Genomic DNA, 7016 nt, shown 5'->3' with positions numbered 1-7016 from the left:
ATCAGAGCTGAACAGGTGATGGAGAAACAGGTTTACCTTTTAGGTGACATGAATGAGTTGAAGGGAAGTTATGAACTGTTTCTGAGAGACAAATAACACCAGGATCCTTTTTTTAGGTAGCTGACAGCTGGTAACTGTGCAGGGGCGGGTCTAGCAAAGTTTTGCCAGGGGGGGGGGGGGGGGGGCAGGTAGGGCATTAACAGGGAAAGGGGGGCACAAAGATATACTTTTCTTTCTTATTCTCATTTAAAATGTCTAGCTTTTAAAAAATAATTATCTGAATCTTACAACAAACAATTGATAGACTGATGCATATATACCATCAAGACAGTGAACATCACTGTCACAACAGTGTTTGTTTTCATTCAAAGGCTTTATGATTTTTCCTATAATGGCGGCTGTTCTCTAGACAAAATGCCCGGGCTGACAAAACGCCCAGTCCAGCCCTGTATGCAGCTCATCTGCAGTCCGGTGTTACCTACATCTTCCTATTCAGAAGGCAGAATTTCCGAGCTCTGAGTACAATTGAAAGCACCACGACTGCAGTTTTCGTGTTGGATGTAAAAAGCGCACATGACGCTGTGACGTAGGCTAGAATCATGGCGGCGGTCAACGACGGTCCAGGCGTGGGATTTCTGTCATGGAAATATGCACATTATTTTTTCCTTTCTGTTGGTAGGTGGCACAGTGCACTTGTGGCAGGATAGTGCTAACATGTAAGCAAGCTAGAAGACTGGCACTCTTGCTGGGTATTCAGTTACGGAAGCAACACATTAACAAGAGAATTCTGAGTAAAACCAAAGTTACTTTCCTTAGTAACTAGTTACTTTGAAAGTTACGAGTAACTTGAAGTAACTGAGTTACTTTGGATAGAAGTAACTAGTAATGTAAATAAGTTACTAATTTAAAGTAACTTACCCAACACTGGCTATGGTAAAGCTAATTACACAAAATAATGACATAGAACCATTAAAAAAAAACACCTCATGTATAAACATGATTAATTAACAGCAAATGACCACCTAATAAAGTTTAACTATGACTTCAAAATGTATTGGTCATAAAGTGTTGCTACAAAAAGCATCATTAAGGTGGTCCCTCGTTTGTTGTGGGAGTTACGTTCTAAAAATCACCTGCGATAGGTGAAATCTGCAAAGGAGCCAACTTCATTTTTTACAAATTAAGGCCATAAAACCCCTCACTACACACTTTATACACTTTTTGCAGACAGGCATGCACATTTTCACACTTCTCTCTTTTGTTTAAACACCCTCAAAGTTCAGACCTTCGTAGAAAATAAATTCAGTCTTAAAGAATGAAACCAAAGATCAAATCCTTTTTTCAGTTCCAGAACATGGGACTAGAGCAGCTGCGAGAGAATTCAACATTAATGAATCAATGGTACGGAAGTGGAGGAGGCAAGAAGAATGAGTTGAGTAAAGTTTGACTTATCTGACTGTTTTGTTTCACTTAATGTGTCTTATAATCCGAAAAATACAGTAACTTCTACCTTCCTTAAGGATGTCAGGAAGTCCAATGGCAGGAGAGTGATTGACAATGGTCTATAGCCAATCAGGACACAGAACACAATAAAAAAGGTTTAAAAAAAGCATGCAAGCATGCAGCGAGGCCGTGAAGGGTTAACTGCATTATAACGAGGGATAACTGTACAGATCAAACTCATTAAAATCAAATTATTTAAATGAGCTCTTACTTTTTAATGGTTTTTGATCTTCCTGAAGGAAAGCTTCTGGAATATCTCATTGATTTAAAAAGATCTGTAGAAAAAAAAGGCTCCATTACATGTCATCTGTGTGTCTTTGAGCCGTTATTAATTGTTTTAAAATAAAAACATGTGGCCAAAGAACAAGAGCATATGAATGATTCTGCTATCCGTGTGCATAAATCAAATGAAAGCCAACATGCTGAGGTGTAAATCTGATTCCCCCCCTCCGTCCTCAGTCCTCTCTAATTGGTCCTGTGAAAACAGACACAGAATAAAAAGCAGGTCTGAAATGTCCTGCGAGGCGACCCCCCATTCAGCCCAATATGTAACTCGAGCCCGCCGTATTATTATCGAACCTGGACAACTCAAACTGCTAGTTAGAGCCCAGCCTCTGAGGTGCCACCTTCACACCGGCTCCATTGTGTGGACGCTCCAAGGCTGAGATTATGTCGTCAGGTTAGAAAACAAGAGAAAGAGCCCCCCGCCCTCCAATCCTCCCACCCCCGCGCTTTAAATGGGCTCTATACAACGACGGGAGATGGTTTTACACATTAGGGAGCAGCTCAGTGAGCTGGTCAGGTTGCTGTGGTCACCTGGAGCTGGTGCCACCCAGCGGGACTCAGTTCTTTCATCCTTTGTGGCACTGAGCAGGAAGGGGAGGGGCTTTGATTTTGCCATGCAGCTGGCAGAGCCTCCCCCTCCTCCCCCAACAATTCAGGATTACACCCAGGACAAGAAGACCAGGACACGCCTTTAGGTCTTCATCCTCCTCTGAACTTCACCTCACTTCACATCATCATCATCATCATCATCAGTGCTGTGGGGATGAGAGTGGTTACTGGACTAACTTCAGTTCAGTTCAGTTTTTTCTGTCTCGCTGGTTTACGTAACCTGCACTGGAGATTAACAGGCATGTCACTGCTGCCTGATTCGCTGGAAAACTCCTCCTCCTCTGTCCTCCTGGAAGAGCCTTCAGCCTCAGTGTGCAAATGGCATGAGGGCACAAGTTTTTAAAGACTCTGACATTTACTAAGGAGCTTAATTAAGAAACTTTATTCCCGCATTTGTTTCCTGTTTGCTTTCAACAACCCTTAAAATCTTATTTGTCTGTGTCATGGTTTGCTGTGCGGCAGGCAGGCAGGATGCAGTATCCAAACGCAGGAATCACACACAGGAAATTTAACTGAAAGCGGAAGCTTTATTGCTGGAAATATCTACTACGAATACAAAACAAAACTCAAAACTTAAACTAAGACACTAGAAGACAAACCACGAACTGGGAACTAGGAATTACATAGAAAAAGGAGGGAAGAAACATAGCAGAGTAAGGGTATGACACAACAACTAACAGAGAGAATCACAGGCCTTAAATACATTAGCAGGACATCGAGAGGATGGGGAACAGGTAGTAACACAGCTGGGACAAATCAGACCTAACGAGACAAGAGAAGCAAAACCAGACAGACAGTGCACACAGGACATGGATTATCAAAGTAAAACAGGAAACACAGACGGAAACTCAGGACACACAAGCTTAACACAGTAACTGGGAAGACGTAGGAACATAGGTGACTAGACATGAAACTTGTTGAAGATTTCCACGTCCCTGTTATGAGGCTGTGAGACCGAAAGCTTTAATGTTTAAATGGGTCCAGTTTAAAGTTTGAGAGCACTGAAGTGCAACCATCATGTTAGAAAGGTAGAGAGTGAACTCAGGGATTAATTAACTGGAGTTAAAATGTTTATTTTGCAGCTGTTTGTGCAAAATCGACAAATTATTAATTTTTTTATGCTTAATGCATTTTTATTATCATCTTATTTGCAACAGTGCTGCATTTTACTTTATTTATTTATTTTTTAAATAGAGTTTAGTCACAATTTTATCATTATCATCTGACTGTGTCTCTGATTGGAGTAGGTGGCACTCATAGGGATCGTGAAACACTCTCTTTTATGTGAGTGTGCACCGAGCCTGAAGCAGAGAACCTGGGTTAACAGAAAGTTAATAACCACCATTGTGATACCGTTATCTCTGACTGGGGCTTCAGGTTTTGTTGAGCCAGGTAATGCAAAGAAAGCCCTGTTGTTTTAAACTTCATTTGTTCCACACAACTCGGGCCAAATTAACTCTGTATGTTTCTTAGGACTGTCAGCATGTGATCGTTCATCGTTTTATGTTTCCTATAATTTCCTATAATTTCTAAACTTACAGGTTAGCATGGAAAAATATTTTTCTGACTTTTTAACTTGTTGATGATACATTTTCTTTCTCTTTTCTCTAAATTATTTTATGCGAATAGTTAAATACTCTACTGATTTTCCCTACGTGGTTAAAAACTTCCAGAAATTTTTCCCACAGGCTGTGAGAAAAATAGAAGAAGACACAGCAGCATAATTTGAACATTTATTGTGAAAACTTTGATTTAAAACAGAAACATTATTTTAAATATAACGTGTTTGTGTGTAATAGCAGCGGTGTAAATGTGGGTGTGTTAGCATTGTGAAGGTTGTTTGGGAGGATAAACTTAAGTAAACTCAACAAAGGGATGTAGCATCTTGGGTGTAGTTGAATGTGGCCATCGTGCCTTAAATACCAGTTAGTCTGATCATCCCACACCAGCAGGTGTAGCTCTAAGGCCTCAATTATACACTAAAAACAGGCAGGCACATGGACATCCGCAGACTTGCAGATGCTGGAAAGTATAATCCTGGCCTGAGCTGAAGGTGTTGGGGATACTGTGTTGAGAGCTCAGAGTCTATCGGAGATGAGCGTCCTTCTGTTCATCCCTGCTTTTATAACATTGCTGCTCAAATTCGTGACAATCCAAAATTACCCTCAAGCCACCAGGAAATGTCCTGATTGGCCAGCCTGCCACTGAAGATGACTTACCTGTTTGAATTTTTCATGTTCCCAACGGTTACTTGGCTTGCCAGCTCTTGAAGTCGCTAAACTTCACTGACGTGTCACAGTCTCTGGTTGCATCACTGCCGATCGTTTCTTCCTGACCACAGAAGGTCTCGTTTTTTGAAAGTCTCTTTTCCTGTCACAAATCCATCCACTGAAAGCATCACAGCTACAATCCAAAAGTGTTTTTTAATTTTAAGTGTTTAAGCTCTCTGGATTTTTGTTTCCTTTGTAAAGCTTCGACCCATCCACATTGATCAACTTTCATATTAATGCACTTGTAGCTAGATTTAGAAATAAAGACTTGAGTTATAGAGAGGATAACATCCTTCATGCAACTGCCTGACTGACGAGGAAAAACTGTCCTGGTAGTGCAGGACCCAGGTGGGAAGACAGGTGAACAGGTGGATGGATTTCTGGTTTCTGTGCAGTGAATTGTAGGATTTTCTTTGGATTGGATTCTTTGCATAATTAGCAGGTGTTTTTAACTTTGCACTCCATCTTGTTGTGGACATGGTCACTTCTGCCTTAAAAAAGAAAGCAGTTCAGAGGTGGCCAACGTCACAATTCAAGCTTCACAAACCAATGGATGGCTTCATCCATCTTTTATATACAGTCTGTGCTCATGACCCCTTCTTTCCCTCTTGTGATTCCTTGTCCTTTTAATGCTTCCCTAAAGTTCTTCTTCCTCTCACAGGGACAGTAACGATGCCATTAAGATGCATTTTAATGGTGGGAGTGATTGTTAAATTGAGGATTTAAATGAGCTAACATGTTAGTTACATGGGTGCGTATCCTCCTCCTCCTCCTCGGTCTGTAAACCGCTCTGACTCTGCTTCTCGTCCTCTAACAGCCAGTTAAAAAGCTTCGACACACTTGAAGCTTCTCAGTATCCTCAGTGAGGAGTTAACAAGCTGACCCCCCACCCTCCTCGGCCTGAAAGGAGGAGAGTCTGTCGGTTCGAGTGCTCCCTCTTTATCCTCCGTCCTTCCACTGATCACTGGAGTGTGATGTCAGCAGGACGTCGCCTGCGCTCATTGTGTGGGACACTTTTTTTTATTGGATAAGTGGAGCGGCTTCCTTTGTGCCTTGGAGCCTGAGGTGGCCTGTTGGGCTCTTAATCACCGGCCCTCTGAGGTGCGCTGCGTTCAGGGGGCAGCAGATAAAGGAGTGCCGCCTCATTCAGGCCGAGCTGTTGATCTACCAGCTCATTGTCCTCTCCTCCACACCTCGGCCGGCCAAAGGTAAACAAATGGCAAACAAAAGGCGGAGCTTCAGAGCCCAGCCGCCACTGAGGGAGCCCCCCATGGCTACGAGTTCCCTTGAGTCTACTTTCAGAAGTTCTGTTTCTCTCCTTTGTTCATTTTGAATCCTTTTAAAGGTAGAAAACACAAAGCTCAACGGCCGTCTTTGGATTCCTGCTTATCGAGTCTTTGTTGTGAAGCCGAGCAGCGCTCTGATGTCAGCACAACCTCCACTTAGCACGTTCTGCTAAAACAGTCCTGTTTGCAGGAAAGACTTAAGCCTTCAAACTGCCTCTGCATCACCTCTTCTGGACTTTGACTATCAGAGTCACACATGTTTAACTGATATCACTTTGAAATGAGGTGAGGAGGTCTCAGTTGGTTAAAATGCCTGTTGCCTCATCTCCTCTCTTCTCGTGGCTCGTCCTCCTTTCAGATCTTTAGGAGGAACAAACGTGAAGAGAGGAGGCAAGGACACAAATGGAGGATGTATGAACTGAGAAATGAGAGAAACTAGCTACAGTTACAGAGAGGGAGAGAAGAGGCAGACCAGCTCTGCGGGAAAGCACCTGATGCCCACCTGATGAATCTCCTTAGTGACACCTCTCTGTCTTTACCCCCCAAACCTTCTCCTCCATCTGTCTGCCTTACTCTTCCTGGCAACAATAACACACTCAGAGCTTAACTTCATTATAAATCAATGTTTCGTTCATACATTGTTACTACAAACCAGTTTGTTGTAGACACTTTAGATTCAAAGTTCACAAAATAGTTTCTAATTCAATGAAAACATTTAGACTTAAATTTAATTTTTAATTACCAGGCATTCAGCTTCTCACAGTGTTTCAACCAAAGGGTTACGACCCAACTTGGGGTCAGCTGATAAACAAAAAGGGTCCTGCCTGCTTTCTAGTATGTTGATAGCTGCTTTAAAAACTTGAACCTGTCACTTTGGTTTGGGCTTTTTCTCGTTTTTAATCATCATTTGACCCCTGGGATTATTGTGGGACCTTCAGGGGGGTCCTGACCCCAAAGCTGGGATCCATGGATCTAAAGAGTTTGAGAGGATTAACTCAAATCCTGGCAAGACTTTATCTCCTTTTTCTCTCTCCTTCTGTCTTTTTTGTTGTTTTCCTGCTTT

This window comes from Mchenga conophoros, linkage group LG2 (genome assembly GCF_057382185.1).
Source record: "Mchenga conophoros isolate Kocher_MC1m ecotype Shallow Benthic linkage group LG2, M_conophoros_male_GT1.1, whole genome shotgun sequence".
In the NCBI taxonomy this organism is placed as follows: Eukaryota; Metazoa; Chordata; class Actinopteri; order Cichliformes; family Cichlidae; genus Mchenga; species Mchenga conophoros.
This window is presented reverse-complemented; position numbering follows the sequence as displayed.